This window comes from Heterocephalus glaber, unplaced genomic scaffold (genome assembly GCF_053883595.1).
Source record: "Heterocephalus glaber isolate CG9 unplaced genomic scaffold, H.glaber_assembly_v1.0 deba00001610, whole genome shotgun sequence".
Lineage (NCBI taxonomy): Eukaryota > Metazoa > Chordata > Mammalia > Rodentia > Bathyergidae > Heterocephalus > Heterocephalus glaber.
This window is the reverse complement of record NW_028258381.1, coordinates 25,885,025-25,907,978: the sequence shown is the minus strand read 5'-3', so window position 1 is coordinate 25,907,978 and position 22,954 is coordinate 25,885,025. Positions and strand designations below refer to the sequence as shown.

The 22,954-nt window shown below is 38.3% G+C and overlaps 1 long non-coding RNA gene across 1 annotated transcript in view; it reads right to left on the bottom strand.

The window, feature by feature from the left end:
• Window positions 1–22,954, bottom strand: part of LOC106008990 (uncharacterized) — a 160,816-nt gene that overhangs the window by 48,891 nt on the left and 88,971 nt on the right. The window contains exons 9-10 of the long non-coding RNA XR_015445481.1: window positions 5,149–5,220; window positions 2,531–2,618 (exon numbers count right to left, since the gene is read on the bottom strand). This is a non-coding gene — a long non-coding RNA (uncharacterized LOC106008990). The remainder of the gene's footprint in view (window positions 1–2,530; window positions 2,619–5,148; window positions 5,221–22,954) is intronic.

The following is a 22,954-nucleotide window of genomic DNA, read 5'->3' as shown; positions in this document are numbered from 1 at the left end:
TTTGTCATCCTTCAATAGAGTGCATCTAAAAAGAATGCATCTGTCCATAGATGCACCTTGTGTGACACTGAGTAGACTCTACTGTGTATGAGCATCTTCCTTCTTTCTTAAAGAAAGAATAGCTGGGCTCTTTCCCAAGGGTGGCTGATAATTTCAGCAGGGTTTTGAGGACAGTCAGGCCTCTTCCTCCTCTACAGGAGAATACAGGACCTCTTTGATCTTACCTGTTATATTTTTTGTGCATAAGCCACTTTACCTCTTTTTATTTTCTTTTGCTAAACAGGTCTAATTGGCATATGGTATTGTAATTTAGAGCCTCCTTGTCATTTTTCCAGTGGTCTATGTGTAACTTCTTTCTGTCTGTTTATTTGTTCTTAATCAGGCCTCATCTCCAGGGTTGGGCAGAGAAATTTTGGTGGGGGAAGGGGAGAGAGAGAGAGAGAGAGAGAGAGAGGAGAGCAAAGAAAATTTAGGCATAAGAGACCTCCTGACATTTTCCTGCAGGTAGTTATCAAGGTTGTGAGGAATTTGGAAATCAAATGTGCCAAATTTAGGCCACTGGCTGAATAAAATATGAAATGTTTAGGCCAAATAACTCCTTTTAAACTGAGGGTCAAGAGATTTTTTATAATGCAACCCAAAGGGTATCTGCAACCCTGCTCCAATTTCTCCAGAAGTCCACCACAGAGCTTTACCCTGCAGGACACCCTGGGGGTCTGGAATTCTTTACATGGCCAGGCTATGTCATAGAAGGTTTTTCTGGGCATTTGGGTAGAAATCCCAAAGGGGTATCTACCAGAATTTGGGAAATTTAGAAGCCCATAGTAACTGATAAGAGAACATCTGGGAGTCCACAGCCTTGTGCTGGACCATCCCCCAAACAGGACTAGCGACCCAGAGTTCTCTACATGGTTCAACCACATCAAAGAAGGCTTTTCTGAGAGATTTAGCAGGTGTCCCTCCTGCAATTTCTGTGAAAATCTACTGCAGAACTTGGCCCTAGGGGACCTGCCACCTCCCCAGGTCTGGGACAACAAACCTACACTTCCCAGGCACATGGGAAAGGCAAGGACTTCTCTTACCAGTCCTAGGCTGGATAATGAAGTATTCAGTGTTGAGTGGAAGGTTATCAGGAAACACCAAATGAGCTCCTGGAGCTCATAAGGAAGAGGGAGGGAAAGGAAGCTCACAAATGGAAGAAGTGGGGGATACTGGAATAGTCCCCTCAACCTACTTGCCCATATGGGCCACCATAATGTTAGGAAAAGGGGAGAAAAAGAAACAAAGGTATAAGCTCAGCAGAACACTTTTATTCAAAAAAAAACCTGAGAAGGACTGCTCTGGCACTGAGACCAGACCGGATTCTGCCCTACAGGCTATGGAGTCTTTTATGAGGTCATGTGGGGAGGAGGAAGAGGGGAATTCAGTGAAAGAGGGTTGTGCCAAGAACAAGGCTTGAGAAAGGGTAATGATTGCCCAAGGATGAGGACTGGGAATGTTCAGGAAATAGTGATTGCTGTCAATAGCAGGGCTGATAGTAATATGAGTCACTGAGTGCAGCTGTGCTGGGGGGTGAACAGGGCTAGAGTGGTCTCTGATCAGCCTAGGATGCAGTCATCATATTCTTTCACTGATCACTATTGGCTCCCAACCAGCTGTCTGGCTTACTTTACCAAATATCAATTTCTGCCTCTCGAAGATAAGGGGATCAAATCACATGATCATTAAAAATGCTCTATAACTGGTGGTCTGTGTTTATTTAGACAACTGTGAGGTACCTGTGATTAACTGATTCTTAATAAGGACAAGATAAAATTAACTAAATCTATTCTATATGAAATCATCTTAGAGATACTACTGAAATATTTTTCCAAGTATTTCCAGTATTACAATAGTAAGCAGAATTAACTCATTAACTGTTATACAAAAACTGATAACATGGAAACATGCAAAATTCAAAAGGGTTACCTAGAAACTAGATCTAGAGATGTCATTGGAAATGTATCATTTGACTCAAGGATTTATTCCATCCTGAAATAAAAATACCACTATGAGAAATGACAATTTCTTTTCCTTAGAATGAATAAGCTTAATGGTTTGTTTTCTAAGAGAAGCTTTGCAGAGGTAAAAATCAAGAGAGAACTTCCTGGTAAGAGATAAATTTCATGGGGGGAAAGTATGAAGTATAAACCAGAAAGACCTGTAGCAAACCTGATTCTCTCTGAGGCTGATTTGAATTATAGAAAAAAATCAAAATCTTTTTTTTCAACTGAATTATCATTTTGTCAATAGAGAAGGAACATTAATAGGCAGCTTCTGGGTCAACTACAATCTAGTTGACCCTAGGTTAAGGGGTGCAGAGATTCTTAGCAAAATGTTTTCTTATCTAATTAGCTGGCATACATGAACTAATTAGGGTCTTACCCCCTGCCAGCTGGAAACTTGGGAAGTTCGGTCTACACATGGAAAATCTGATTTCATGTTCAAAGGTTGTGACACCTGCAATGAATAGGGGAAGAGAGGGACTTACTCAAGTCTAAAGAGAAAGCTGGTGTTCCCAGTTTCCATTACATCATTCATTAATAGGGTTGTGCTGCAGGCTCCCCGTGTCATGTTCCCTGCATGATGGAATGGAGCAAGTGATTAGACAGTGAGTTAAGGGGTGCATAAGTGCTTGGCAATAGCTTTAAATGTTTATGGAGTGTTTAGAAGACTGACTCCAAGGCAGAAGCAAATGACTGCAGCCACATGGATGAAACACAAAACCACTGAACCGATCAGCAGAGCTGCTATCTTAGATGAAGGACTTTTTTTTTTTTTTTTAGTGGAAAGGCTCTAAGCTTCTCTGTGAAAGACTTATAGATGGGATATCAAGTTACACAATGTAGGCACCAGAGTTCAGATATTCAGTTGAAAACAATCCATATCTGCCTTCTAACTCTGCATTCTAACTGCATGACCTTGGCTAAGTTCACTTACCTAGTTTCAATTTCATATGGTTAACCTGAGGCTGTGTTGAGAGCATGTTTATTTTTTCTTTTTACTAATTTCATCATCTTTGCAAAAATTTTCATGCTTTTTAAATATAGTCAAGCAATCTAGAAAGCTTCAAAAGACAAATGACAAATCACCAAATCCCTAACATACAGAAAAATCTGTTAAAACTTAGTAAACAAACAAACAAACAAACAAAAAACTTAGTAAACATTCTTCAAGATCTCGTTCAAGGTTAGATGGATGGATGAATAGATGAAAGGGTGGATGCACAGATGGCCACATCACATGTTATTTTTATGTCTGTGATATTTAATTTAATTCCCTCAAATTTAGCAGAAAAAGGAAATTAAAATGACATTAAAGGAATTGCTGAGCATTAATTTGAAAACAAAATTATAAAATCAAGCTGTATATTTAAAAGATTTGTATGAACAGACATCCATGTAATACAACAAAGTTTAAGAAATTTTAAAACTCCCTATTGTTTTTCCTGGATTTCATTCCCTTCACCTCCATTACTTTTGCAATAATCATTCCCTTGCTTTATTTAGTATTTTTCCTGTAACAGAAGGCATTCCTAAACACTATTTGTTTAGATTTACCTCATTTGAATATTATACACAAGAAGCCGCAATATATTCATTAGTCTGTGGCTTGCTTCTTTTGCTCAAGATTATACATCTAAGATTTGTTTGTGTTTATAGAAATAGTTGCACTGCACTCATTTGTAGTATTGTATATTATTCTATTACTATATGAGCAAGCTACAATTTATTTATCCATTACTTTTATAATGGACATTTGGGTTTCCAGTTTTTAGTTAACAGAAATCAGGCTTCCATGGATATTTTAAGCTATGTTTGGTGTACATGTGCAAGAAAGTCTGGGGTATATACTGTGGAGGAGAATTGCTAGGTTGTACACTATGTAAACATTTCACATTTTTAAGGTAAAATCAACCTTCTGTTATATATTCATTAGTTATATGTTTCATGTTATATATTTATTGATTATGTGTTTCCTCTTTTGTTAATAGCTTATTCAAATGTAAAATATTTGATCACAAAATATTGTCTACTTTTGTATTTGGTTGTGGGTATTTATATAAAATAGATTTATAAGAGATAGAAACAAATGATTGGCAGATACTTATTGATTTATAGATACATACCTTTTAAATATTAATTTTCCAATTAACATCATCTTGTCTTTTCAAATCAATCTATAATTTCCTCTGTGATTCTAAAGGTAAGCCTATTAGCTACTGCTGTATAACAAATTACTCCAAAACCTAGCAAATTAAAACTACAAACATTTATTTTTTCCCAGTATCTGTGGGCCAGCATTTAGCTGCACTCCCTGCTTTACAGACTCTCAAAAAAGCATCAATCAAAAAAAAAAGCATCAATCAACATATCATCTCAGAGTGGTGGTTTCATCTTAAAGCTCAAACTGGGGAAGAATCACAACCAACCTTCCACAGTGGGGTTTTGAGATAGAAGATAGGCATGGCTGAGCTTGGCTGGGAAAGGCAAGCATAGCTGTATGCCAGAATCTACACAGCTCCACCTCTCAGGTGTATGTAGAACCTCTCCCTGTATGTAGAACTTCTTGTGGGGTCCCATGAGATGTGGAAGTCATAAAAAAGACTGGGTGCCATGAGGAACCCACAACTGTGACTCTTCACAGTAGCCCAGCCTGAGTCTCCCAAACCCAGGTTGAATAGTGCTACCTCAGTTCATGAACTTCATTCTTTCCACAATTCTGGTTGCAAACTGAATTGGTTGAGAAAAAATTCAAATTTCTCGATAAAGTCAACATTAAACCTACCCATTGAATTTGATTCAGTTCTCAACCAATTCAGTTTGCAACCAGAATTGTGGAAAGAATGAAGTTTGTGTACTGAGGTACCACTGTACTTTTATAGTTTTGCTTTTTCTCTTTTCCTCTTTTGTTCAGCCCAAGTTTTCTCTGCAAGACCAGTTTCTCCTTTATGTCTTCACCCTCCACTTTTCAAATAAATTTTTGGCATCATTTTTGGCTTTTTTCTCTCAATTCTTTGTTCGAGGGATGAAGAACCTGGAATACATCTGACTGGTGAGCCATTTCTAAAATAACAAGTTACTTGAAGACTATTATTCAATTACTTACAGTTTCAGGTCCTTACTTGCTGTGAAATGTAGATTTATTCCACATGCAGCTTCCTTCATCAAAGCAAGAAATCTAAAAAGAGAACAAGAGGATAACTGCAAGATGAAAGCCAGAGTTTTTAATAACTGAAACTCGGCAGAGGAGGTGAACTTTCTGGGCCACCATACCACTGCCCCAGCGCCAAGGAGGTGAGCCACAGGGGTGCCAGCAGCATACATTCTCCCCAAGCCCCCGTTGAAATGAGAAGACAAATAAACAAGACTCAAAACCAGACTTCCAGATCACCTAAAGCAATCCCAAAGGGAAATGAGATGGAACAATCTGATATTCAACCACCTGGACTCCCTGAACTAGGAAAAAAAGAGGATCTGGAAAATTGAAATCAAAATAATTTCTCAGATAACACCAGAGATTGTGCCCATAGTGCAAGACATGATGAATAAATCTAGAGAGGATACAGATAAAAAAATAGAAGAGCTGAAGAACATGATGGAATCCCAACATAGGAAACAAATTGAATCCATAAAACAGATGCAAACAGATCTCCAGGAGATTAAAAACTCCATTGAAAATTTAAGCAGCAGAATGAGCCAATGTGAGGACAGACTTTCAGATATAGAAGATAAGATTGAAATCAATGACCAGGAAAAGAAAAATTTCTTTAAAATAATAAGGGACCAAGAGACATCAATCCAGCAGCTGCTAGACTATACAAAGAAGAATAACATAAGACTGGTTGGAGTCAATGAAGAAAAAGGAGAGAGTGCAGATGACATTAAAAAAGCTATTCATAGAAGTCATGGAAGAAAACTTCCCAAGCAAGGGAAAATAACTTGCCAAACAGATAAGGGAGGCATATAGGACTCCAACTAGCCTTGATCAAAAAAAATCTATACATAGGCATTTAATAGTTAAGATTCCAGAAACCCAAAAGAAGAACAGAGTTCTACAAGCAGTTAGAGAAAAGAAACAAATCACATACAAAGGAAAGCCCATCAGAATCACAGCAGACTTCTCAACACAAACCCACAAGGCAAAAAGAGCATGGAGTGATGTATTTCAAGCCCTAAAGGAAAACAGCCTCCAACCCAGATTGATGTACCCTGCAAAACTATCTTTCAAAATTTATGGAGAAATAAGATACTTTCATGACAAAGAGCACCTTAGGAATTCATGAATACCAAACCAGTGCTCCTAAAAACTTTAGACAATATCCTAGGAAAAGACAATGAGGATCACAACCTCAGGAAGCCCAGCAGAATGAATCCATTGGGCATGAAAAGAAATTAAACACAAAGTGGGAGAAACAAACAAAAAGAAAAAGTCATGACAATGATAACTCAATATGTATCAGTTATAACTACCAACTGACCAATCAAAAGAAATAGACTGGCAGAATGGGTCAAGGAGCAAGATCCAACAATATGCTACATATAAGAAATGCACTTAATTCAAAAAGAAACTCATAGACTGAAAGTTAAAGAGTGGAAAACAATACTCCATGTGACAGGAACCAAAAAAAAAGCAGAAGTACTTACCTTTTTTGCAGATCAAGTGGATTTCAAACCAACACTAATTAAGAGAGACAAAGAAGAACACTACATCCTTGTAAAGGGAACAATCCAACAGGAAGAGATGACAATCATAAATATATGTGCACCAAACATTAGTGTGCCCAACTATATAAAACAAATACTAATAGACATGAAAAATCATATAAGCACTAATACAATAGTAGTGGGGGACTTCAATACTCCACTGTCAAAAATAGATTAACTAGACAAAAAATAAACAATGAAATACTAGAACTCAAACTCTTGAACAAATGAACTTAACAGATGTTTACAGAATGTTCCACCCCACAAATTCAGAATATACATTCTTTTCAGCTGCACATGGGTCATTCTCCAAAACAGACCACATACTCACTCATAGAGCATGTTTAAGTAAGTGCAAAGGAATTGAAGTTATCCCCTGTATATTGTCAGAACATAATGCGATGAAATTGGAGGTCAACAGGAAAATAAACCACAAGAATTTCATAAACATATGGAAATTGAGCAACACATTTCTGAATAACCAATGGGTCACAGAGGAAATAAAGAAATCAGACAGTTCCTTCAAATAAATGAAAATGACAATACAACATATAGGACTCTGTGGGACACATTGAAAGCAGTCTTACGAGGTAAATTCATAGCAATAATACTCATATGAGGAAAACAGAGCGCATCCAATTACACAACCTGATGCTGAACCTCAAGCTTCTAAAAAAAGAAGAGCAGGACAAACCCAAAGCTCAAACAAGGGAGGAAATTATAAAGGTCACACCAGAAACCAATGCAATGGAGACTAAGAGAATGATACTATAAATCAATGAAGCCAAGAGTTGGGTATGCAAAATAATAAACAAAATTGACAAACCCTTAGCCAACCTTATCAGGAAAAGGAAAGAAAAGGGCCAAATCCATGCAATTAGGAATGAAAAAGATGAAATTACAATGGACCCAGCAGAAATCCAGAGGATCATCAACACCTACTTCGAGAGCCTATATGCCAATAAGACGGAAAACACAGAAGAAATGGACAGATTCCTAGATTAGTATGAATTGCCAAAGTTTAATGAAGAAGACCTAAAAATTCTAAACAACCCAATATCAATCAATGAAATTGAAAACATAATTAAAAACTTCCCAACTAAGAAAAGCCCAGGTCCTGATGGCTTCACTGCTGACTTCTACAAGACATTTAGAGAGGAACTACTGCCATTACTATTTAAACTCTTCAATGAAATTGAAAGGGAAGCAATACTCCTGAATTCATTCCTGGAAGCAAACATCACCTTGATCCCCAAAGCAGAGAAAGACCCAACCAAAAAAGAGAACTATAATCCAATCTCATTAATGAACATAAATGCAAAAATTCTTAATAAGATACTGGCAAACAGAACTCAGAAGATCATACACCCTGACCAAGTGGGATTCAACCCAGGGATGCAGAGATGGTTCAACATATGCAAATCAATCAATGTAATGCACTACATCAATAGATCCAAGGACAAAAACCATATTATCATCTCAATAGATGCATAAAAAGAATTTGACAAAATCCAACACGCATTTATGATAAAAACTCTACAAAAAAATTGGAATAGATGGTTTCTACCTCAATATGATAAAAGCCATCTATGAAAAACCAGCAGCCAAATCATACTAAAGGTCAAAAACTGAAATCCTTCACATGAAAATCAGGAACAGGACAAGGATGTCCACTATCACCACTCCTGTTCAACATACTTTTGGAAACATTAGCCCCTGCAATTAGACAAGAGAAAGAAATAAAAGGAATAAAGATAGCAAGAGGAGAAGGCAAACTGTCATTATTTGCAGATGACATGATACTCTCTATAGAAGACCCCAAGAACTCCATCAAAAGTCTTCTAGACTTAATAACCAAATTCAGTAAAGTACCTAGATATAAGGTCAACACACAAAAAATCAGTAGCTTTCCTCTACACAAACAACAGACTCACTGAGACAGAAATAGGGCATACAATTCCTTTCACAATAGCATCCAAAAAACTGAAATACCTAGGAATCAACCTAACAAAAGAAATCAAAGACCTCTTCTCTGAAAACTATAGCACTTTGAAAAGAAAGATTGAAGATGATATCAGAAAATGGAAAGACATCCCCTGCCCCTGGGTAGGAAGGATCAACATAGTGAAAATGGCCATACTTACAAAACTGTTACATAGATTCAATGCAATCCCAATTGAAACCCCAGCAGCATACTTCGCAGACCTTGAGATAACAATCCAAAAATTCATTTGGAACCAGAAGAGACCCAGAATAGCAAAAGCAATTATAGGTAACAGAGACATGGCAGGGGGTATTACAACCCCCAACTTGAAACTATACTGCAAAGGTACTGTGATAAAAACAGTATGGTACTGGCAAAGAAACAGACCTGAGGACCAGTAGAACAGATTAGAACATGTAGAAACAACTCCAGACACACTCAGCCATCTCATCTTTGACAAAGGAGCCAAATATCCTCGCTGGAGGAAAGATAGCCTCTTTAATAAATGGTGCTGGAAAAATTGGGCTTCAACTTGCCAAAAATTAAAACTTGACCTGCATCTCTCACCATGCACTAAACTAAAATTGAAATGGATTAAAGATCTAAATATTAAAACAAAAGCACTGAACCGGCTGGAAGAGAGGTTAGGTAAAATTCTTGAAGACATTGGTATAGGAAAAGATTTTATGAATAAAACCTCATTGCCATGAACTAGCACAAACAATCAACAAGTGGGATCTCTTCTTACTAAAAAGCTTCTCCACAGCAACAGAAACCATTAACAGTGTGAAGAGACAACCCACAATGTGGGAAAAAATTTTCATCTGCTGTTCCTCAGACAAAGATCTAATATCTAGAACCTATAAAGAACTTAAAAAAAAATCAGACCTCCCAAATTTAAAGACCCAATCCAAAAATGGGCATCTGAAATGAACAGACATTTCTCACACAAAAAAGTACAAATAGCAAATAAATATATGAAAAAATGTTCAACATCACTGGTCATTGGAGAGATGCAAATGAAAACAATGCTGAGATTCTGCCTCACCCCAGAAAGAATGGCTGCTATCAAAAAATCAACCAATAACAAATGCTGGCAGGGTTTGGGGAAAGAGGAACCCTGCTCCACTACTGGTGGGACTATAGACTGGTGCAACCACTGTGGAAATCCGTATGGAGATACCTCAAAGAACTAGGACTTGGAAGTCCCATTTGACCCAGCTATTCCCCTGCTGGGGATCTTCCCCAAAGAATTAAAAGAATCATACCCCAGTGATATATGTACACCCATGTTCATAGCAGCACAGTTTGTGATAGCTAAAACTTGGAAGCAGCCCAAATGCCCATCTACTTGAGACTGGATAAAGAAAATGTGGTTTTTTAATAAAATGGAGTACTACTCAGCCATAAAAAAGGAGAAATTAGAGATATTTATAGCTAAATGGATGCACATTGAGGAGATACTCTTAAGTGAAATAAATAGGACACACATGTAAATATCAAATAGTTTCTCTAGTGGGAGAAACTGAAAGTGTGAATAATGACTAAAAGGTATGATAGATAACGTGAAATAGGAAGAAAAGGGGCCAAGGGGAAGGGGAAGTGGGAGGGGTAGGGGAAAGGAAAGAAGGGAAAGGAATTAATATGAGAAAATGGAAATAAAGTCTTTGTTGATAGGGAGGGATGGAGGGGTTGAAGGGAGAGTAGGGGAAGGGGGAAAAATAAGAACCAAGTGAGATTATGTAAAGGTGTAAATTTCCAATGATGATTGTCATTATATTGTATACCTACAATGTGCCAATAAAATTAATTTTAAAAATCAAAATTAAAAAATAACCTAAACTTGGAAATGTCCTATAACTTTTTTCCTATTCTAGCAAATCTCTGGGGCCAGTGCACACTCAAGAAAGTGAATTACACAGGGCACGAACATGAAGATCATCGAGGTCCAAGCCTCTTGCTGCGGGCCTGAAATCTATACTTTCCATTATCAGTGAGCTTCTGTTCAAGTCCATCGATAAAGAGGCCTAGAGGATATGAGAGAACAGAGGAAGAAGAAAGATACTGTGCCTTTCTATTGCCTCTCCTCTTAGTACCACTGCAACAGTGAAATGGCTTTTCATCTAGGAAGCATCAGGTAGATACAGAAGCAGTTGATTAGGTCTCCGTGATTGTTTTGTTTACTTTACACTCCCAGAACTGATCTTATTCCACCTTCTCACAGTACTGATATGAGTAGGGTGGTGGGTGTCCGCTCACTGAGGCCTGGACTCCAGCTCCAGGACCTCCTCCAAACCATCCAGAGGCACTGCTCTGCAATGCTCTGAGTCCCAACTCCTCCAGGCCCTTCTGTCAGCTCCCATAATTCCACCACTTCCTTAGGGTTCCCACCCCTGCTCTAAGGGTAGTGACCGCTTCTTGCTGTGACTACCTCCACCTTACCTTGGTGCTTTCTTTTCACATCTCAGGCTACTACCCTGATTTTACCAGTTCCCTATATTTAAAAAAATAACATGCATGGTTTCTGACTGGTGTACTGATATCATGTCCCAATTTAAGAGATTTAAATCAGAACTAAAAATACCATTTCATTCAAAGACTAACAGCTTAGTGAGAAAATAATACAAAAGGAAAAATAACTATAATACAGAGAGAAACTGACCAATGCCATACTAAACTGCAAATTAGGACTTTGCATGTGTATGGGGCAGGGGGTGGGGGGGTGGGGGCCGGGTGCTTCTACCTAGGAGAATCAGATAGTCTCCATAGAGCAAGGAGGATATCAGTTAGACCTTAAAAGGAAGAGCACTCTAAGAGAAGGGAACAGTAAAAGAAAGGCAAGAAAGAAAGCATAATAGTAAACAAGGTTAGAAATCTAAATACATATGGGAGGAGGAGTTTGTCTCCACACTAGTGCTGTCTAATAGAAAAATTCTGTCAACCACAAAAGAAAATCACAAGAGTAGTTTTAAATTATCTAGTAGCCAACTTTAAAACAAAAAGTGGGGAAAGGAACAAGTAAAATGAACTGTATCTTATTCTATTTATCTAAAATACTATCCTTCCAGTAAGTAATATAACTCTTAATGAAATATTTTACATTCTCTTTCTTTTTTTTTTTTTTTTTTTTGGTACCGGGGATCGAACTCGGGTCCTTGTGCTTGTGCAGCAGGCGGCGAAACCACTGAGCTAAATCCCCGGCCCTACATTCTCTTTCTGATACTATGTTGTGTGTTGTGTATTTTATACTTACAGCACTTCTCAAAGTAGACATGTCACATTTCAAGTGCTGGGTAACCACACACATGGCTTGTGGCTACCATCTTGGACAGTGTGACTCTAGATAATAGGGAACCACTGAAGATTCCTGAGCAAGAAACCAATATAATCAGAAATTTTAATATTGAAAAACTATTCAGTGGACAGACACTTATTGAACACCTAATACTTAAAAATAACAATAGAGAGCTGCTATATACAGAGTGAAAACTGTTCAATAATCCAAGATATTTGGAGTATTTTTAGAGGCAGAAATTAGATGTTCTACTCTAATCTTTTATTATTTTTAAACTTCATGAATTTTATAAATGCAGTGAGAAATTATCAAATTTCCTAAAATAAATTAAATAGAAAACTTTAGGTTTTCTAAAAAGCATTCTTTTTAGAAAATCCAAGGATATAAAGCTACATTTTGGATTTATGCTTCTTGAATATTAGGATCTGCCTATCTACCTACTAATCTCCTCCCCATAGAGACTTTTAATATGGGTAATTACTGACATTCTTTCTAAAATGATAAAAATACAGGAAATGTCATTTTAACGATTGTGGGTTTCAGCTTTTCCAAGTTACAAGATTTACATGAGAAATATTTACAAGTGGAGCATGCTTTTCCCCCTGAGAATTCATTTGGCTCACCTGGATTTATGGGTTTTGTCTGTTTTCCATTCCATTCTATAAATGTTAAGCTGGCTATTAAGATAGGAAACACACATTGGTAATGCACAGGGTGGGAGCACAACCATGCTCTTTGCATAACCAGCAACACTAGTGTTCTCATTTTATTTAAATTTTGAGGGAGACTCTGTGTTTCTCTTTTTATTTTAAATATTTGTTTATTATTCTACAAAAAGAATAATTTTGTAATTTTTATCAAATTCCTTTTGAAATCAAGATGAGTATAAACAATCTTCAATCAATCATAAATACTAATAAAATTTCTCTGTAATTCAATATATTTGAGTGGACTCCATAAATGTGCTTTTCCCCTGAGCATGGTGGCACATGCCTGTAATCTCAACATTCTGGGAGGCTAAACCATGAAGATCAAAAATTCAAGGCCACGCTGGCAAGTTAGCAAAACTCTGTCTCAAGATAAAATTTTTTTTTTAATTAGGCTGGGGATGTACTTAAGTACAATGCTCTGGAGCCAATCCTCAGAGAAGAAAGAAAGAAAGAGAGAGAGAGAGAAAGGGAGAAAGGGAGAAAGAAAGAGAGAGAGAAAGAGAGAGAGACAGAGAGAGAGAGGGAGGGAGGAAGGAAGGAAGGAAGGAAGGAAGGAAGGAAGGAAGGAAGGAAGGAAGGAAGGAAGGAAGGAAAAGAAAAGAAAAAGTACTTCTTGGTTTGAGGTCAGGCCACATGATTGTAACAGAACAGAGGAATCTACTTCTGATCAGAACCTCACTAGCTGCTAAATAACTCAGGACCTGGCCTTGATTGATGGTAGTGTGGAAGTAGGGGAGGGAGGAAAAGAGAACTGAAAATAATTTTTAAATTTCAGAGTGTTTTATATATGTGAGGCACTGGTTTATACCAGGTGCCTATTTTTAAGCACATTTCCATACGTGATTGGGGATGAGTAAGGCTGCAGGGAGGAGATCTGTTTGGCAGGGGAACATTGCTCGTGAGACTTAACCTAATGTCTGTGGAAGAAGACAGGGTCAGACTGAAGGGAGTTAGCCTTGACACAAATCCCACAGTTGACACTGATACTAACAGAGACTGTGGCTTCAGAGGTGTCTTTTCTCTAGGTTTTCATATTTTCATGACTGGGTACACCTGGTTGCACCTCTTTCCAAGAGAGAATCACAGAACAGGAGTGGAAAGGGAGTGGTCTATGGACATGATGGATTCGAGGTTTTGTAGGTTGAGAGGACCATGACCACAAGAAAAGAGACATCTGGGTAGGAAAGACACATTTCAGAACCCAGGTAATTGAAGGGATGATGGTAGATAAGCACTGCTGGGAGGTGAGTGGAGAGAAGAAAATAGAGCAAGGACAGAACACTAGGGTAAGCAACACTAAAGGAAAGAAAGAGAAAAACTAGTGCATCAAGGATTATGAGAGTGTTGATGATCACCTCGTCCCCTGCCCACATCTGTGTGGTTGGTCTCCATCTGGGCTGCAGAACAGGAGCTGACAGTTGCCTGTCTTTCCATGTCACTGCCTGAGATTTTGTCTGGTACCCAGAGATCTTGCCCATCAAGCAGCCTAAATGTGCTGAGAATTCACAGATTTGAGTTTAGGTGGAGAGGTAATCCAGCTTCCCATTCAGTCAGGTCCGAGACCTGTGCTACAAGGTTCATCAGAGACCCCTTAGGAAGGGACCCCTGTTGCCCACCAGACTAAACTGCCCATCCACACACCCTTATTGGCTCTTTCCCCTTCCCCATTTCACCTTCTCATTTTCTTTCCTTGTGCTTCCTGAGATCACTTCCTAAATCAAGTATTTATTTCACATCACAAGCCTTCCAAAAACTATCCATTTCAGGATGTTGGAGGGAAAAAACAAACTAGGACAGAAGGAAAGACTAAATAAGTAAGAGTCAGTAGAGTGGAATGACATAGGAGGTAAAACAGGAAGGATAGAGTTTCAGGAAGAAATTGAACAACAGTGAAAATTAGTGCAGAGATACTGAACCAGATGAAAAGACTGAACATATTTCTCTGAATTTAGCAGTTGGAAGGTGACTTTGACAGGAGCATCTTCAGTTAAATTGTAATATTGAAAGGTAAATTTCAGGCACAGTTATGTGATTGTGAGTTGAGGCAGTAATAAAGGAAGGAGAAATGGTGAGGAGAATTGTTTTAAGTTGTTTAAGACAGTCTGGACTGAGTGTGCCACAGAGGAAAAGAGAAGGAGAAATATTGCCAGTAGCAGAGCATGGACAATTGATAGAGTAGAAGAAGCCCCTTGGGAGAAGAGCTGCCATCTTGGACTTATCTTGTCCACAAAAACCAGACCAAATGATAAATGGAGAATGCCAAACTTCATGACATTCTTCATAAGTAGGAAAGAGACAAAGTTCCTAACTTGACTTCTATTTTCTCTACAAAAAGGAGACCCATTATTGGTCAACCCCTACAGCAAATATGATTAGGAAGAGCGCTTTGAGGACAGTGGTGAGGGCCAGAAAAGTGATGTGGGGCCCTGGTGCCTCAGAATGTGTAGTTGCACAGAAAAATGGCTGGGAAGAAGTGAGATCCCCACATGACTATAGAATGTGATTTTCTAGTAGCTGTCATCCAGTGGATTGGGTTCAGCAATGCTGAGACAGATGCATAGAATCCTGAAGGATGTATTTATTCAAAGTAAGGTACACACATATGGCTATATTAGGATTCTCCAGAGAAATAGAACCAATAGAATGGGGTGACAGAGCCTGATTTATGTCAAGGAACGGACTCATGCATCTGTTGGGGTTGATCAATCAAATTCTACAGGGCAGCCCATCAGACTAGAGACTGAGGGAAGAGTCGATGCAGTTCAAATTCAAAGGATGTCACTGAAGGCAAAATTTCTTCTCCCTCAAGGGACCTCTGTCTTTTTCTCATGAGGCTTTTAACTTATTAAATGAGGCCCACCATATTAGAGAGGGTTATCTGCCTTACTCAAAATCCACTGATTGAAATTTTTAATCTCATCTTAACATATCTTCACAGTCATATCTAGATTGATGTTTGACCAAACATCTTGTATCAGAGACTAGATAATTTGACACATTAAATCAGCCATCACAATAGTGATAATAGGACAGAGATTTAAATTACATCTAAAAGCTCACACTGATTATAAGTAAAGTACAGCAAGAGAAGCGTGATTTCCTGAGGAAAAAACATGAAAGAGTTGTCTGTAGGTCATGCACTAAAGTCATGCAGGGTATTTATGAAATGCAAATTTCTAGGCATTACCCCAGACACAAGTAGGCAGTACAATCTATGGGGAAGGATTTAGGAACTTGCATTTTTCATGATCCTAGAGTGATTGTTATATTCATTAAAGTTTAAGAACCACTGGATTAACAGAGACTTGCTGATTAAGTTGCCATGTAGGTGTGGTAAAAATAAAAGAGCAAGTAGAGTTTAAGAAATGAGACACTGTGTCTAAAGTGTGAAGATTTTTGTGCTGTCCAGTTGTAAGATGATGGCAAAGGACTACTGAGAGGATGGCAGAGTGGTGAACAACAGAGAAACACCCTTTCCAAGATCTGGTGTCCAGGCGCTGGAATATAGCAACATGAGGAAGAGAAGAAAGAGGGCCAGCAAGGGAAAAATGAAGGGAGAATTGAAGTCCATAGGGTGAGCCAAGAAAGAGACCTCAATGGAGAAAAGGGAGGTGGTAAGTGGATGCTTTCTCCCTGACTCACAGTGCTGGAGGAGCAGCTCAAACCTGCAGATGTACAGTGACTACTGGCAAGCCCAGAGGCCTCCATGTAGAAATGCATCAGTGGAATGGAGCAATCGAAACAGTGGACTAGAATGGATGGTGAGTTATTCAGGTTCAGATGCCCCTCAGGAGAGGTCAATTGGCCAGTAGCCATCTTGGAGAGGAACCAATTGTGTTCAGAACTCAGAGCAGCTGCAGGCTGGTTCCATTTAGCAGCTCCTAGTGTCGGGGTGAGGCAGAACCAAAGTCGAGTCAGCAGGAGGTCAAGGAGCTGAGTTCAAGACAGCAGGAAGGTGAGTTCAAGCTGGCCAAAGACACACAGTGTGTTGCAGACAGAACAAATTGGGTTCCAGCTTCACAGGCAAAAACCAGCCTGGACTTCAGTGGAACTAAAGGTGCAGGCTTCCTGGGATTATCCACTGCCTCACCATAAATCTACAGCTGGCTTACTGGTATTAATCAATGCAGATCTGGGTTCTGTCTGTCCATTCTATCTACCAGTGACAGCAGAGACACACCCTAAAATGGTCATTTTTTTTCTTCTTTTCTTCTTCCTTTTTCTTTTTGTTTCTTTTCTTTCTTGATAGTTTTTTCTTGTTTTTAATATAAGTGTGAACATTGCTTCTAGGTTTTCTTGTTTTTGTTCTGTTTTCTTGTTTTTATTTCTTCCTTCTCTCCTTCCCTCTGTTTTCTCAAGTTTCTCAAAGTTCTAATAATCTTCCTTTGTCTTCCAGCCTTGTTTTTAATTCCTTTATTTTCTTCTGTTTCTCTATTTTTCCCCCAATCCCTTTTAAATTTTCTCTCCTGAGGGTAAAATTTTCACTTTTTCATTTAGATTAGATAATTTCTATTGCTCTATATTTTAGTTCATTGATTCTTCTCTGTGTTTCCTCCATAGTGCTTTTTTCAGACTATTCAATAAGACTTTTATTTCAGTTATCATGTTTTTCATATATAACATTTTCATTTGTCTTATTTATACCTTCTAAGTCTTTGCTGAGGCTTTGTATTTATGGGCTGCAGTTTGCTACTTTTTCATTTGCTTTAAGAATGTTTTATATTTCTCATTATGTAATTTGTTATCAAAGAAACTTAAAATATTTGTCACATACTTCTAACATTTATGTCATCTTTGTATTGGTGGTTATTGAGTGCTTTTTGTGATTTCATTTGAGGTATTCTTTGTTCTTAGTATAAGAGTGATTCTCAAGTGCAACTTGGAATTTTTCATATATGTTATGAGACTATGGATTTTATTTAAATATTCTATCTGGATGTGCTGCATTGAATAGTATCTCCAAAATTTCATGCCCACCCAGAATCTTATAAAGAGATCTTACTTGGACATAGGATCATTGCAAATGTGATTAGACTGCAGTGAGGTCATAGGGTCAGCCAGTGACTTGTTTTTTCCTATAAGAAGATAGAAATTTGGACACAGGGACACACATGAAGTAAAGAACATCATATGACAAAGACAGTAATGATTGGAGTGATGTCAAGTATTGTCAATAGCCAAGAGGCAAGGAAGGATCTTTCCTCAAGCCTTTAGATAAAATATATCCCCAATGACAGCTTGATTTTGGAGCCCTAGCCTCCAGAACTGTGAAAGAACAAGTTTTTGTTGTTTTAAGCCACCCAGGTTTTGGTCATTAGTTATGAAAACTCTATGAAGCAGGCACATTGACTTTTTCTGCACTGCCAGGGAGTGGGAAGTGCTAGCTTTTATTTCTAGGTGTCTGTAAAAGTCTAGGATCTTCAGTTGTCCTCCACTAACATACAGGAAGGGGGTGCTCTTGCAACAGCTGACCAGAGTGTGAATTCTTTTTACAAACTCCATGTTTCTGTGGTAATTGGCTGGAGTATGATCTGAAATTACCCTTATTGGTAGAGGTTTCAATGTATTTTATATCATTGTTTTGAACTCTAATGATAAAGTCTTCTGTTTTAAATGATTCAATCCTTTCATTTCTTGTTTCAACCAGAGATGATAACTTTTAAAAAATTAAGAGGAGCACATTAATGGTTCCATGTAAAGCCTCCCATAGATGGCCAGTCTTATCTCTCCTTACTCCTGTTCATTTCCTATCCCTGTCAATAATATATTTATTTTTAGATTGAAAAAATTGATGATTTTGTTTCAGTAACATTGTTGGAGCTGTGTGATTACTCAATAAAAATATTTTCTTATTATTATGACTACCTATATGCAAAATGTATTTTTTCTCTGATCCTAAGAATATACTAAATTAAATTTCATTCTTTGTAGATTAAGTATCATAATCACTGTGTCGTTCAAAGGAGAATGACCATGGTACTGCTTGAGGTTTAAAATTCAAGTATATTTTCCTTGTTCTTCCTTCCCCTTACACATTTTTTTTCAAATTTTTCTAATCTCTAAATTATACAATCTCCTTCATTATCAAATTTAAGCTAATTTCTTCCCCTATAATTTACTTTCTAGATTAGATACACTCTTTCTTGAAGAGTGGTCTATATTTCTTCTTTCTTTTTGGTTTTCTCTTATTTTATTTGTATGCATCTTCCATTATATTTCTAAGAAGGGAAACTGACTGAGACCTTGGTATTACCTGAGTTCTCTCTTGCAGGAAACAAAATCTTTTGCATCATATCTTAAGAGAGAAGAGAATAACTGGAGAAATTTGGGGATCTCAGAGTTGCTGTCTGTCTAGGAGACCAAGATTTGGAGCAGAGGAACCAAGAAATCAGAAATCAGGAAACAGCCACTGTCTCCCTTGGAGGAGTATCTTGGAGAGGATGCCAGTGGTCCCATTTCTCTGCTGTTGCTGGAATCTTTGTGAGGAGGAGTTTTAAGAGTTTATGTAGCCTTTGCATTCACAGTCCAATGGGCAAGAGACCTTTTGGTTGAGCTGAGACCATGGGCCCATATGTTATGCAGCATATATCATGTGGCAGAAAAAGGAGAAATTATCTTCTCTGTTTGAGCAATGGCAAGTAGGAAGTGGGAGGTCAGTCAGGAATCTTCCACTAAGATTATACATAATGTGGAAGAAGTGAATCTGTAAACATATTAGGATACTACTAGGAAGGATGTTGGATGCTGGACAACTGAGACCTGAGAAATCAAGTAACCATTACATGGTTTAACCTTTAATCATACATGTATGATAAATCTGAAGGGCGAGAATGATTGGCCATGATTCTGAAAATCATTATTCTATCATCTCCTAACTGTACTGCTGAGATGCATCATGCATCATGTTTGTTCCTTTGGGGCTGAGAGTTTATTGAGTGCTTTACTCATTGTTTAGAGTTTATAGGAATCTCTTTCTCTCTCTCTCTCTCTCTCTCTCTCTCTCTCTCTCTCTCTCTCTCTCTCTCTCTTTCATTCCTTCCTTCCTTCCATCTCTTTTTTATGCAATACTGGGAATTGTACCTAGGGCCTTCACATTGAGCTACATTCCTATCATTTTTTAATTTTTTAAAAAATTTGGGGACATGATCTCAATTCTCTAAGAGGCCCACGTTGGGTTTGAAATTGTGATCCTCCTGCCTCAATTTCTCAGAGAGCTGGATTATAGGCCTGCGCCACTAGGCCCAGGTAGACCCTTTCCTTTTCTCCAGTGTTCTGAAATTTTATACCATACCTCTAGGTAGAGATATTCATTTATTGACCTGAGCATTTTCTGGGCTTTTTCCTTCAGTTTCAGGAATTGTCTTTTCTTGTCAGTGTACAGCTCTCTTTGCTCCCTTCCTTTAATTCCCTTTCTAAAATGTCCATCAGGAGGAGATTGGATCTGTGATGCTGTTTCTCAATGTCATTTTCTCTTCCCTTTTTGTTCTGTTTCTGTGATTGATTTTGATTGAGTTAATTCTCTTCCACCTCATCTCTTAAATTGTTTCTACTTCACAATATGCTATACTTGATTTGAAGATAAATATATTCTCAAAAATTTCTGAGGCTATTAACTGGATCAATTTAAAATATATATTACAGTGTTCCTTTCATATATGTGTAGCTTCTTTTGTCCATTTTTTTCACTTGAACAATCATTGCTTAGGAGCACTCCGTGTTCCTTATTATGGCTTTTTTTCTCTTTTTCTTTTCCTTTCCTTTTATTTCCTTCTTTTCTTTACTTTTTAAAAAACTATATCCTCAGTCTCTGATACATTCTTCTTTTAAAGATCTTTGATTCATTTTGAATTAATTTCTCATATAATATGAAGCAATGGTCCAAATTTATTATTTACATGTGACTATTCAGTTGTCACAGAAATATTTGTTGAAAAATAATTCTTCAATGAAGTAATTAAGCACCATTATTGAAAATCATTGAGAGGTAATCCACAAACAATACAATTTACCCAATTAAAATGTATAACTGAGTAGTTTTTAGTGTATGCACAGATCTCTGCTACCATAACCATTATAAATTTTAGAAGAGACCCTACCCCAACTAACGCCCTTTTACTCCTCACCTCCTCCAGCTCTAAGCATACACCTGTCTCTCTCCTGGGTGCAGTACATTAGTGGAGTAAGACACAATGTGGTCTTTTGTGGCTAACTTCTTTCACCTAACACAGCCCTTTTAAGCTTTACCCACTTTCTAGCATATATTGGTACAACTGAGTTTTCATATCTGCAGGTTCTGCATCTGTGGATTCAACCAACCATGAATGGAAAATATTTGAGAAAAACCCAATTGTATTTTTACTATACATGCAAGTATTTTTTTCTTGCCATTATTCTTTAAACCGTACAATATAACAACTATTTGCATAGTATTTACACTATTAGGTATAATAAGTAATCTAGAGATTCTTTAAAGTATGTGGAAGGACATGTGCAGGTTCTATGCAATACTATGCCATTTTGTATAAGGGACTTGAACATCCACAAATTTTGATATGCAAAGGGGTCCTGGAACCAAAATCCGTGGATACCAAAGGAAACTGTTCTTCATTCCCTTTATATGGCTAAATAATAGTCCATGAAATGAATGTCCTACAGTTTGTTTATACAGTAGTTGATGGACATTTGAGTTGTTCTCATCACTGAATATGATGAATAAATGCTGTGATAAACAATCATATATAATACTTTGGGTGAAAATATATTTTTTTCTTTGGGTGTATGCTTCAAAGTGGAATTCCTAAGTCATATGGTAACTATGTTTAAAATTCCCAGACTATTTTCCAAAGCAGCTACATCATTTTACATTCCCACCACCAGGTATGAGTAAAAGAATCTGACTGCTGCCATTCTCACAGAGACTAGTCTAAGTCCCTCCCACCCCCAGCACAGCTACATTCAGTGACTCTTATCACTTTCAGCCCTGGTAGTGATAGCAACCACTACTCCCTGTACATTTCCAAGCCTCATCCTTGGGCAACCATTACCCTTTGGGTCCTTGCTCTTGTGCAGCAGGCGGTGAAAACACTGAGCTAAATCCCCAGCCCCTCTCAAGCCTTATTCTTGGCAGGTAGTTACAACCCTGAAACTACTGAAACCACTCTCCCCACCTCATGACCCTATAAAAGACCCAATAGCTGTATGAGAGGAACTGATCTGATGTAGATGCCAGAGTGATTCCTCTCACTTTGTTCTGAAATAAATCTGTCCCATTGAACTCATATCTCTTTCCCCATCTTTTCCCCAAAATTATTGTGGCCCATTGGGGAAGGAGTGAAAGGGACTACTCCAGTATCCCCCACTTCTTCCTTTGTGACCCTGCCTTCCCTTTTTCTCTCTCTTCCTTACAAGATGCAGGAGGTCATTTAGCATTTCCTGTTAACCTTCCACTCAACACTAGACACTGCCTTATCCAGCCCAGGATTGGTAAGATTGGCCCCTCCCTTCCCCCCGTCACCAGGGAAGTACAGGTCTGCCATTTCAGACTCCAAGGGGATCCCACAGGGCCAGAATCTATGGTGAACTTCTGAAGAAATTGGAGTGGGAATGCCTGACCAATCTCTCAAAAAACCTTGGATGTGACCAGTCCATATTCATGAGAGATTCCATCTGGGTCCCTAGTTCTGTTTGGAGGATGCCCCAACACAAGGCTATGGACTCCTGGCAACTCTCTTATCAGTTACCACGGGCTCTCAACTTTCTCAAATTCCAGTAGATATCCCTTTGGGACATCTTCCCAATATCCCAGAAAAACCTTTGATGTGGTTGCGCCAAATAGAGTATCCCAGACTCCTGTGGGGTTCTGCAGGGCCAGGCTCCATGTGGACTTCTGGAGAGATTTGAGGGCAGCAGATACCCCTATGCATTAATTTGGCATATTTGATTTCCAAATTCTTCATGAACTTGATAATTACCTGCAGGAAAACGGTAAGGAGCAGGAGATGTCTTATGTCTAAGCTTTCTTCACTCTCTGCTCATGTTTCCCTCTCTGCCAAAGTTTCTCTGCCCACTAGTTACTCCTTCTGGAGGAAAAACCTACACTTAACTCCTTAGACTCTGACCCTCACCCAGCAGATGAGCCTCTGTCACACCAGCTTCCTCCCTGTGGCAACTCTTGAGCCAACTCTGCCTCCCAGCCCAGGGAACCACAGAAGCAGCTTGA